At 41.1% G+C, this 11,774-nt stretch overlaps 1 long non-coding RNA gene across 1 annotated transcript; it reads right to left on the bottom strand.

Annotated features, from left to right (window-relative positions):
• Nucleotides 1–1,130: 1,130 nt before the first annotated feature.
• Nucleotides 1,131–5,675, bottom strand: LOC310888575. The gene is made up of 2 exons (XR_014575942.1): nt 5,514–5,675; nt 1,131–4,679 (listed from the first exon to the last, which is right to left on the bottom strand). It is a non-coding gene; the product is annotated as an uncharacterized lncRNA (long non-coding RNA).
• Between the last annotated feature and the right edge of the window lie 6,099 nt (nt 5,676–11,774).

Here is an 11,774-nt window from a genome sequence, read left to right as displayed (position 1 = left end):
AATCACTTCCCTAGTCCTGCTGGATACACTATTTCTGATACAAGCCAGGATGCTGTTGGCCTTCTTGGCCACCTGAGCATACTGCTGGCTCATATTCAACTGGCTATTGACCAATACTCCTAGGTCTGTAGTGGGTTTACGTGGCAAGGTTTTGGTAGCGGGGGGCCATAGGGGTAGCTTCTGCAAGAAGAATCCAGAAGCTGCCCCGTGTTAGAGAAGGGCCCCGCCGCTGTTCAGAGCCAGGCCAATAAGCAATGCTGTTTGCGCCTCTGTGAGAGCATATTTAAGAAAGGGGAAAAAAACTGCTGCTCAATAGCAGCTGGGAGAGAGAGAGGAGTGAGAAACAGCCTTGCAGACACCAAGGTCAGTGAAGAAGGAGGAGGTGCTCCAGGCGCCGGAGCTGAAGTTCCCCTGCGGCCTGTGGTGAAGACCATGGTGAAGCAGGTTGCCCCCCTGCAGCCCATGGTGTACCACGGTGGATCAGGGTTCTACGCTGTAGCCCGTGGAGGAGAACACAGTGGAGCAGGTGGACCTGCACCACTTGGGGGGAAGAAGTGGAAGAGGGTGGATGGGGGGAGAAGGCGTTGTTGGCTTCTTTCCTTTGTTTCTCATTTCTCTAGCTTGTTAGTAATAGGCAATAAATTTTATTATCTCCCTACTCCGAGTCTGTTTTGCCCATCACGATAATTCTTGCGCAATCTCCCCATCCTTAACTCAACCCTTGAGCCCTTTGCATCGTATTTTCTCCCCCTTTCCCTTTGAGGAGGAGGACTGAGAGAGTGGCTGTGGTGGAGCTCGGCTGCCCACCCGAGTAAAACCACCACAGATCTCCATTTTAGAGAAAAAAAAAAAAAAGGAAGAATAAAAAAGAGCCTAACAAACCACATTCATATTGGATATTTCTTTTTTTTTCTATTATTAAGGGACTCTGCTTTCCTCACCTAGAAATTGTGACCTCTTTTTTTAATCAGGGTTTTGGAGTGCGAATATGTCATCTTTCTAAGCATACTAAACTATCCCTTATTTTCACCCTTTCCAAAAGGAATGGAGGTAAACAAAGATATAAAAAAATAAAGAGGTCGTACAACGCTTCATTAAAATTGTATGTCTTTTAAAGTAACCATTGTATCTTTCTTTGGGTTTACACTGTTTATTGTAAGACGTCATTTTTATTAAATACACTATAATACAAGAGACTTCCCATGTCATGTCAAGAGAAGCTGGTCACAGGATTCACAAGCAAAACTTTTAATGCTAACACCTAGGCATCATTTCAAAATCAGCCAAGATGCAAAGTTTTAAAGCAATGACTTGCTATAACAAACTGCAAAACCAGGACCAGTAAATGTTTGCACGAAAATATTACATTAAGAACAGAAAAAGAAAAAAGAAAGGAGAACAATAGTTCCACACACCAGGTCACAGTTTGGTGGCAAAATGGAAATCTATATTTATATGAGATAGGAATGGAAGACATGTTTTTAAGCAGTAATTTGGGGAAAAAGTTCTTGTTGTTATTTCTTTGGCATTCTAGCACTTCCTCTGCTGCACACCAGTTAAAGAAGTTGAATTTCACAAACACAGAAAAATAAATATCAAAAGAAAAAACAAATGTTTTGGTTACTCAGCAGACTTTATATATTTATTAATAGCACTCTAATTACAATTTGTAGTAACGTAGGTTTATATAAATTTATACATATACACACAGCTCATACATAATGTGCATACATCTGCACATATATAAAGTACAACAGACATAGGCATACATGTATATGCTATGTGTATATATATCTATACACACACCATATGTAACCACTATATAATATATATTTATGATCACCTCATAGCATAGTCTAGAAAGATTTTTTTTAAATGAGCCTGATTGTCATATTTACTCAGTATACATGATTTAACTGACAGTGCAAGTATGATGAATATGCACTTTGCTGTGATTGGAGCATATTTCTTCCCCTTCTCTGTTCATTCTACAACACTTACCCACCTTTTTATTCAGTACTTGCAACAAAACCCACATGCTTACTTTCAGGCTGGAACCTGCTTAGAAACAGAAGCATTTCAGTTGCTTCTTTATTAAGTTCATAAGAAACTAATACAGAATACACCAGGCAGAAGCTTAACTCCTCCCCTTCCACCACCTGAAACCCTCTCCCACTGCACAGTATCAGCACACTGACACCATCTTTCTCCACCACTATGACAAAAATGTTTTTCAAATTCCTTTAAAACATACAAATCAGATTCTCAAGAGAATGGATTTCAATGGATGTAAATCTTTATATAGCTTTATATGTGAATTTCCAAGACAGTCTAGATAAAATCTTAAGGCCTGTTTTGTGGGAATCTTCCTCAGACTTTTTGTGTGTTTCCAGTTCAGTGCTAGTTAAGAAATAACATTTAGTTTATTAAAGAAAAACTGAGTATGTCTTTATAGTTATAGTATCATGTATATTTGTAATACTGCCTTTTCAATGACATTGAGAAGGGTAAAAATCCACCACTGTCCAGTGAAATGTTTTCTTTTAAAAATGTTCAAAATCTTTATGAGCTAGCTCTAAAAGCGTCTGTAGAAAAGAAAAAAAAAACACAAACAAACTAAAGTATCTAAATAAATAATATATGCAAGTACATTATATATTAAGACTACTATGGGAACATTTGCAAAAACAAAATGATTAATTTATTAAATAAAATACTCCCAACACAAAGATTATGGGCCATTTAGATCTGGATCATGTCAATAAGAAAAAAGAAAAAAGAGAATAAGAAAAGAAAGACTGTTTTTTTTGCAACAATGTCCCCTCACAGAGGGAGGCAAAAGTCTTGGGACCTAGATAAAGTAGGTTTCCATTTGTAAGAATTCATATTAAAAATAATCCTACCTCTGAATTTGAAAACTTCAACTTCCAGTTTGAAAAAATAACAGATATGCCCATGCATTTGTAACCAACACAGTGGCCATGCAAATACTGTACATGTACAATGCCCATCCAATCCAAAAGAATTTTTAAAAGAGTGGATGTTGGGAGTGACAGCACTAGTACCAATATAAACATGATACTGAACTAAGGGTCTTTGCACTCCAAATAGGAAGCCATAACCTCAGAATCATATTTGTTTTCTCCAGGGATCTCACTCCATCCGCCAACATGGCTCAAACATAGCCAGTGATCTCTGTGCTTTAGATTATTCATGTAATATCAATCTATTCTATCTGTAGCACTGTATATATATCCTCCATTAGCCCCTTCCAATTAATTATAAATTATGCTATTATGAGTTAGCTATGCCTACAAGGCTGTACTACAAGATGAGAGATTAATTTCTGCACAAAGGCTATTAATCAACACAGACCACGTACAGTTTTGCTTGCACAATTGAAAAAAAAAGTATTGAGGAAGGAAGGAATATGCTTCTGGACAAGCACAATATAAGATACGCCTACTCCAACATCTGTAGTTTATTCTATCTTATCATTAGTTTAAACATTTAATCCTGAAATTAATCTTGCACATCAATAAGTTTAGCTTCAGCCTTTATTACCAAAAACTAGCTGTAGAATATTTTTTTACTAGTAGCATGGCAATATCCTACCAGAAGATAAAATAGGGGTATGTGTTTTGTTCATCATTTTGTAACGTAATTCTGTGTAGTACCAGGGATATCTTTTTCCCTTATAATAAACTTGTATCTGGCAATGAAAAATGCTGGCCGTGCACCTCCTTGAATAATCCTTTCACTCCTCAGAAAGGTTCTCCAAGGAAAGTACTAAAGTTCCTCTTGCCTTTCATGTAATTGTTTCAGTTTTTTGTTGTTGTTGTTGTTGGTGGTGGTGGTTTTTTTGTTTGTTTGTTTGTTTTTTAGTGGGGTTAGATGCCATCTGATCCCATAGTTCCTCCAGATGGTGGAAAACACAGTTCTGTTTTCATTCTATCTGTCTTTGACTCTGCAAGAAATATGCTTCATGTAGAGAACACTAGCCTTTTTCCACCCACATGCTGAAGCAAAAAAAATAAAAAATTGAGGTGAATACAAAGAGACTCCCAGTATCCGTACAGCAGAAATCACAAAGTTTGAGTCAAATATATTTCTCCCTTTTTTCATCCACATCAAAGGTATGAATACAACAAGGCATTGTTAGTTGTGGTGGATTAACTGGAGAGTCTGCTGATATAACAAAGCAGGTTTTTAAGACCTTTTTCTATGCAGAGATACAATAATGCAGAAGCCAAATTGATTGGAAAGAAAGGAGAGAGGAAAAATTGAGAAACTGAGAGCGAAGATACATTTCAGTATTGTCTAAAAAGTCAATACTGTGTCTGCAGATGGAGAAGTGCTCACTGCTTACCCTTTGAAAGCTTCTCCACATCTTTGTCATTAATACTGTCAAAGTTATGAACACATTTTAATGGAGTTCAGTGGCAGCGAACACATTAATTCACATAGACCATAAGAAGAAACACTAGGATGATTTAGCCTAAAATATCCAGGTAGACTGGAGAAGTCCTGGCCAAGTTCTGGAGGAGGGAATGGATTTCTCTGATGTTGAGCCTAATGTGAGGCTCCCTTTGCCAACAGCCCAGCATCAACTCATATATTTCCTTGGAGCACGTGCGAGGTCGCTGCAGGACTCGACCCTGAGTGATGCACTCAATCACCTATGAAAAATCACAAAGAAAGGATAATTGCAGCCATGCCAATTACATGGGTCTCACCCCATCTGCAAATAGCCACAGCAGCCTCGCTGGCAGCAGTCACCTGGCCACCTCTGTAGAACTGCCTTTCTAGGTAGATGCATGGGCAGTGGGATGTGATCTGGAAAAATTGCCATAATGTAAGATGTCAAGGAGCAATACCTTCACTGATGTTGTATGTTGACCCTTGTTACTCCTTCCATTCATAGGGGAACGGTGGTAGGGAAGTCATTCCATACCTCCCCTACCTGTCTATCAAGCTCACCTCTTCTCAGAAGCAAGCTCTTTCAATTGTCTCAGAGCACCCTTCCCTCCCTCCTTACACTTTATGAGTATGAACATGGCTAATCTCTGGAAAGGGATTATTTTCAGTTTCCTGGGTTTGAAGAGATCTCCTGATTCCTTCAATCTATTCAAGGATGATTTAGAATAATCAATTAATGACAATGACATTTCCTAATATGTAACTGAAATCACCCAATGCCAGTTTGGGAGACAGGTAAGCTCCTTTTCATTTCCTCATGATCTTTCTCAACATCCAGAGCGGACTATCCTATACAAAGGCAGAAGCTACATCCCAGCTTGGTATAGTCCTAATTGGATAAATTCCATCCACCTTGGATAGAAAAGAATGAAAAAGAATTTCAACCACAAAATTTTCAACAGTACCATAAATACTTAATATCAGGGTTATTGCTTTTACTAAATATGTTTGCTGCTGTCCTTTCCCCAAAGAAGCCATGCCATCAGTTGAAATGCCCCCCTCCCTTATGCAATTTGAAAAAATATTACACACACCTCATTGTTTGAGAGCTGATACCACGGCTGTTTGCCATAGGTAAAGATTTCCTATAATACGACCCCTAGGCTCCACGCATCGCTTTCTGTGGTGAACTTCCTGTACATGATACTCTCTGGAGGCATCCAACGAATGGGCAGCATTGTGTGACCCCCCCAACCTGAAGAAAAAAAAAAAAAAAAGAAAAAAAAAAAAGAAAAAAAAAAAAGAAAAAAAAAAAAGAGAGAGTCAGAAAAAATTCCTCCAGAGCTCCAGGAACAGTACTCAGATGCTAAACCAGGTGAATCCACAATTTCTTTTTGCCCCCATCTGCTGCCATTCACTTAAAAGAGCTCATAAGAACTAGGGAGCCATGATCCAAACTCCTCTCTCCCAAATGACAATCACTACCATGATATATTTCTCAATAGAATCTCCAAAGAAATTGTTTCTGAGGTATAAGCTCATCTTTGACATTTATTTGGCATCCCCTACCCAAGTAACTGAATGCTCTATAAAATTAATAATTAACTAAACCTATCAACCCATTTTAAATTAGACCAGTTTTACTTTTCATTTTAAAACTGAGGAACCTGTAAAAGATTCATGCAATGAAAATCACAGTGATGTTTCTCCTAAACAGTGATATCAGCTGAGATCCATGAAGACACAGCAACTGCAGGACACAGTTGGATCAGTATCTATATGGTTTAAACTCTTAATTTTGAATGCAGCTTTCCAAATTTTCAGTCCTTTGAATATATACGTGATAATAAATAACTTGCAATACGTGGACTCCTGTCTCCAGTCATCACATGTTGAATTCCCTGGGAACCTTTTCCTGAACGAACGCCTTTCTGAAGGTCTCTAACACGTTTTTTGTTTTCCCCAAAATGTTATACTTTCTTAAAATTGGGTTACTTAACCTGAATGTAAATAAATAAATAAATAAACCCTTGCTTTTCTTTCTAGTTTCTAAACAACTTACTGTTCCTAATACATCACATTCTGACTGGATCACATCAATGAATAAATCCACTCAAGTGCTTTTAAAATAGTCTAACCAGCTGAGCTACTGCGATATAGATATATAAATATTCTGAATTACTTTTGCATTGAGGCAGCTGTAAATATTTCCCAAGGAAGGGGGAAAAAAAAAAGTAAACTTCTTCAAGGACATATAAATTTTGGTTAATTCCCATTTTCCTGTCTAAAATTATATTTAGTTATGAAACCACGCTTGTACTTTCAAGATTCTGTCAATTCAAAATATCATTTTTCTTTGTGGGACTTTACATATCTTGTTATAAATAATACCCTCCTTGTTCTAATGTTGAAATAGGAAATGGAAGGAAAACCCAATAGAGGTTCAGTCAGCGTTCACATTATTTCTAAATCACTCAACACATCCATTTCCAACTATCTGTCAGTAATTCAGTGTTAGCACAGCATACCAAAAATGCAGCTACTGCTGTTAGAGCTCAGTCTTGTTCTGTACATTGCCAAAAGTCAACTCTTGTTACCAATTGCATAAAAATAGAAAGTGATGCTAAGATGCTCATAGATGTCGTCTATTACTAGCCATTTCTTCTCCTCTCCCTACCTGAGATGTTGTGTTAACGAACAAGGAGTGCTTTTGTCAGAGACATTGACTGAAAGGCATGACTCAGTTCAATTCCTGGCTACCTTGTGGATTTGCTTCTGACTTAATATAGGTTACTGTGCAAAGGTTGCTTTGCCATTCAAAAGAGGATTCAATCCCTGCAGCTTTCAGCCTAACTTAAAAATATTCACATAAACACACTGCTGATGAAGGATGGATGCATGTTTTTAAGTGCTTTGCTCAATTAGACCATCCATTTGTGTTAATTTACCTCTCTAGCAAGAAGAATTGCTGTAAGGCTCTGCACATCATTTTTTTAAATGATCTTTGACTGAGAAGTCACTCAGTGATATGAAGAGTTTGAAGTAACATATGAATATGTTGAGATGCAAAGAAAGCTTCAGTTTCCCACCTTATCATAAACTAAACTGACACGGCAACCTGTTGTGGTTTAACCTGGCAGGCAGCTAATCACCACACAGCCCTTCGCTCACACTGCCCAAGTGAGACAGAGGAGAGAACTGGAAAGGTAAAAGTGAGAAAACTCATGGGTTGAGATAAAGGCAGTTTGCTAGGTAAAGCAAAAGCCGCATGCACAAGCAAAGCAAAACAAGGAATTCATTCACTGCTTCCCATCGACAGGCCACTTCCAGGAAAGCAAGACAGAGAAATGAGAAAAGTAAAAGAGTAAGAACTCACGGGTTGGAATAAGGACAGTTTAATAAGAAAAAACAAACAAGCAAACAAACCAAAGAAAATAAAAGAATTAAAAAAAAAAAAAGTGATGCACAATGCAATTGCTCACCACCAGCTGATTGGTGCCCAGCCAGTCCCTGAGCAACGGCAACAACCCCCTGGCCAACTCTCCCATTTTATTGTTGAACATGACATCTTATAGAAGAAACATCCCTTTGGTCAGTTTGGGTCAGCTGCCCTGGTTGTGTCCCCTCCCATCTTCTTCTGCACCCCCCAGCCTCCTTGTTGGGCAGGGCAGTATGAGAAGCAGAAAAGTCCTTGACTTAGTGTAAGCACTGCTCAGCAACAACTAAAGCATCAGCGTGGTATCGACATTATTCTCATCCTAAATCCAAAACATAGCACCATACACTTTTATTCCTGTCTCAAGTATAATTTCATTAGAAAGTAAGAAAAGATATTCCCTTAAAAACATGCAGCAACATATCACAGAATCACAGAATCGTCTAGGTTGGAAGAGACCTCCAAGATCATCTAGTCCAACCTCTGCCCTAACACTAACAAGTCCTCCACTAAACCATATCACTAAGGGCTACATCTAAACGTCTTTTAAAGACCTCCAGGGATGGCGACTCAACCACCTCCCTGGGCAGCCCATTCCAATGCCTAACAACCCTTTCAGTAAAGAAGTTCTTCCTAACATTCAACCTAAACCTCCCCTGGCGCAACTTTAGCCCATTCCCCCTCGTCCTGTCACCAGGCACGTGGGAGAATAGACCAACCCCCACCTCTCTACAGCCTCCTTTAAGGTACCTATAGAGAGCGATGAGGTTGCCCCTGAGCCTCCTCTTCTCCAGGCTGAACAACCCCAGCTCCCTCAGCCGCTCCTCAGAAGACTTGTTCTCCAGACCCCTCACCAGCTTCGTCGCCCTTCTCTGGACTCTCTCGAGCACCTCCATGTCCTTCCTGTAGCGAGGGGCCCAAAACTGAACACAGTACTCGAGGTGCGGCCTCACCAGAGCTGAGTACAAAGGGACAATCACCTCCCTAGACCTGCTGGCCACACTGCTTCTTATGCAAGCCAGGATGCTGTTGGCCTTCTTGGCCACCTGAGCACACTGCTGGCTCATATTCAGCCGACTATCAACCAGTACTCCCAGGTCCTTCTCTGCCAGGCAGCTTTCCAGCCACTCATCTCCCAGCCCGTAGCGCTGCTTGGGGTTGTTACGCCCCAGGTGCAGGACCCGGCACTTGGCCTTGTTGAACTTCATGCAGTTGACCTCAGCCCATCGGTCCAGCCTATCCAGATCCTCCTGCAGAGCCTTCCTTCCCTCGAGCAGATCGACACACGCACCTAACTTGGTGTCATCTGCAAACTTACTGAGGGTGCACTCGATCCCCTCATCCAGATCATCGATAAAGATGTTAAAGAGGACCGGCCCCAGCACTGAGCCCTGGGGGACTCCACTAGTGACCGGCCTCCAGCTGCATTTGGCTCCATTCACCACAACTCTTTGGGCCCGGCCATCCAGCCAGTTTCTAACCCAACAAAGTGTACGCCAGTCCAAGCCACGAGCAGCCAGTTTCTCGAGGAGAATGTTGTGGGAAACGGTGTCAAAAGCCTTACTGAAGTCAAGGTAGACCACATCCACAGCCTTCCCCTCATCCACCAAGCGCGTCACTTGGTCATAGAAGGAGATCAGGAGAGCAGGACCTACCTTTCATAAACCCATGCTGACTGGGCCTGATCGCCTGGTTGCCCTGCAAGTGCCGCGTGATGACACTCAAGATAATCTGCTCCATGAGCTTCCCTGGCACTGACGTCAAACTAACAGGCCTATAGTTCCCCGGGTCTACCCTCCGGCCCTTCTTGTAGATGGGCGTCACGTTTGCTAGCCGCCAGTCGACTGGAACCTCCCCTGATAGCCAGGACTGCCGATAAATGATGGAAAGCGGCTTGGCCAGCTCCTCCGCCAGTTCGCTCAGTACCCTCGGGTGGATCCCATCCGGCCCCATCGACTTGCGTACATCCAAGCTCCGTAGCAGGTCGCCAACCATTTCCTCATGGATAGCGAGGGCCACATCCTGCTCCCCATCCCCTTCCACCAGCTCAGGGTACCAATTATCCAGAGAACAACCGGTCTTGCCGCTAAAGACTGAGGCAAAGAAAGCATTGAGCACCTCAGCCTTTTCCTCATCTTTTGTGACTAAGTTTCCCCCCGCATCCAGTAAAGGATGGAGATTCTCCTTAGTCCTCCTTTTGGTGTTGATGTATTTGTAAAAACGTTTTTTATCTTTAACGGCAGTAGCCAGATTGAGCTCCAGATGAGCTTTGGCCTTTCTAATTTTGTCCCTGCACAGCCTCGCAACATCCTTATAGTCCTCCTGAGTAGCCCGCCCTCTTTTCCAAGAGGAAAAGGCTGCAACATGCAGCCACATATGCTCAGCCAAAGGGAAAGTGCCGTTAAAAGACGTTAAGTGATGAAGTCTCATTAAATATTAAAATGACTCTTTTAAATGACTTATCATATAGACTCCACAATTGTTTTTTTTCAGCAATTTCTTTGAACCATTCCTTAAAAATTAAGGAAAGATATAAAAAAGTCTCTCTTTTTTATTTGTCACAAGAAAGATTAATAAAAATAAAACCAAACAAATAAATAAATAAAACCCAAACCTCACTCTCTCGGTCTTCTTTTCCAAGGGTTCCTTGATACAGAATCACAATGTGCTGTGTTTTCTGTGTCATTCATTCATTTTTGGTATGCATTAAGCATAGCATAGCCAGCCAGTCAAAAGAGGTGAGTCTCCTGCTATATTTAGCATTGGTGCAGCCTCACCTTGAATATTGTGTGCACTCCTGGGCTCCACAATATAAAAAGGATGTTAAGATACTTGAAAGCATCCAGAGGAGGGCAACAAAGCTGGTAAAAGGGCTAGAAGGCATGTCCTATGAGGAGAGGCTGAGGACGCTTGGGTTGTCTAGTCTGGAGAAAAGAAGGCTAAGAGGTGACCTCATTGCTCTCTACAACTTCCTGAGGAGAGCAAGCAGAGAGGGAGGTGCCAGTCTCTTCTCCCTGGTAGCCAATGATAGAATGCAAGGGAATGGCACAAAGTTGCATCAGGGGAAGTTCAGACTGGACATCAGGAAAAATTTCTTTACCATGAGGGTGGTCAAACACTGGCATAGGTTTCCTAGTGAGGTGGTTGATGCCCCATGCCTGTCAGTGTTCAAGAGGCTTTTGGATAATGCCTTCGGTAATATGTTTTAACTTTGGGTTAGCCCTGAAGAGGTCAGGCATCTGGACTAGATGATCTTTTAAGGTCTTTTCCAATTGTACTATTCTATTCATACAGTAAAATAAATACCCCTAAGAAAGATGTTGATAAGATGATGATAAATGATCACCAAATTATGGATGTTGCAATGAACAGAACTGGAACGTCACAGATATAGTTGTATCTACTTGCTACTGTAATCATAGCAAGATTAACTTGTCACCACTGACACCCAGAACTAGATTTACAGGTAAGCACAAACCACAGGGCTGTTTGGTGTTCTCCAAAGAGCTGCAAAATCCAACACTGCCTTGGCTGGGTTGTGGCCATTTCTGTTCCTGAAAGCAGAAGACTTTACTGGGCAGAGTACTGGGCTGGGACTGAGAAGTCCCAACTCTATCATTTCTCTATAATCTTAGACACGTTACTTCCAATATCTCAGAGTTTTGTGAAGATAATATTTAGCCCCTTTGCAAAAACACTGATAAAAGGTATTAGCTGTTATAATAAGGGGTTCTCCTCTTCCCACATGGCACTGCGATGAAGACAGAAAACCTGTGAAACACCTGTGGCAGGCTGATCATCTTCCATCCTTCCTGGTTCAAGAGTACCTTGAACTTCAGCTCAGATTTCAGTTCAGCCACATCAAAAACACGGGTTAGGGCCTGGCCAAAGGCATTTTTTCTAAATACACATTTCTTTT

Source organism: Anser anser, assembly GCF_964211835.1.
Source record: "Anser anser genome assembly, chromosome: W".
NCBI classification, from domain to species: Eukaryota; Metazoa; Chordata; class Aves; order Anseriformes; family Anatidae; genus Anser; species Anser anser.
Note: the sequence above shows the minus strand (reverse complement) of the source record. Positions and strands in the feature narration are given on the sequence as shown.